The sequence below is a fragment of the Meleagris gallopavo genome, unplaced genomic scaffold, assembly GCF_000146605.3.
Source record: "Meleagris gallopavo isolate NT-WF06-2002-E0010 breed Aviagen turkey brand Nicholas breeding stock unplaced genomic scaffold, Turkey_5.1 ChrUn_random_7180001903181, whole genome shotgun sequence".
Classification (NCBI taxonomy): Eukaryota; Metazoa; Chordata; class Aves; order Galliformes; family Phasianidae; genus Meleagris; species Meleagris gallopavo.
The window spans coordinates 1-479 of NW_011166202.1; the positions used below are offsets into that span (position 1 = coordinate 1).

General features: G+C 59.5%; 1 long non-coding RNA gene across 1 annotated transcript; it reads left to right on the forward strand.

Annotated features, from left to right (window-relative positions):
• LOC109364737 lies at positions 1–317 on the forward strand. Its single transcript, XR_002110567.1, has 3 exons — positions 1–10; positions 108–179; positions 278–317. It is a non-coding gene; the product is annotated as an uncharacterized LOC109364737 (long non-coding RNA).
• Positions 318–479: the final 162 nt, after the last annotated feature.

The following is a 479-nucleotide window of genomic DNA, read 5'->3' on the forward strand; positions in this document are numbered from 1 at the left end:
ATCGACGAGGGTGAGTTTGGGGGCAGCACAGCTGGCGGGGGGGTGGGCACCGAGTGGGCGCGGGAAAGCTGGCAGTGCCCCTCTGGGGATTTTTCTGCCTTTTCCAGAAGTGACGGCCAACACAGGCATCCTGGATGACACCGAAGACATGGATGAGCTGCTCGCGTGGATCAACAACGGTGAGTTTGGGAGCAGCACAGCTGCCGGGGGCTGTCTGCGCCGAGTGGCTCTGGGAAAGCTGGCATTGCCCCACTGGGGATTGCTTCTGTTTTTCCAGAAGAGAGACCCAGCACCAGCAGTCTTGCTGACGATCTGCAAATTGACCACTTCCTCACCTGGATTGATGGTGAGTTGGTGGTCTGCACACATGACGGGTGGGTGTCCGCACCGAGCTGGGGGGAGGAAGGCTGCCATCATCATTCTGGGGGACGTTCTGCTATTCCAGAAGCGGCGAGTGCTCTGGACAGCTGCAAAAGGGA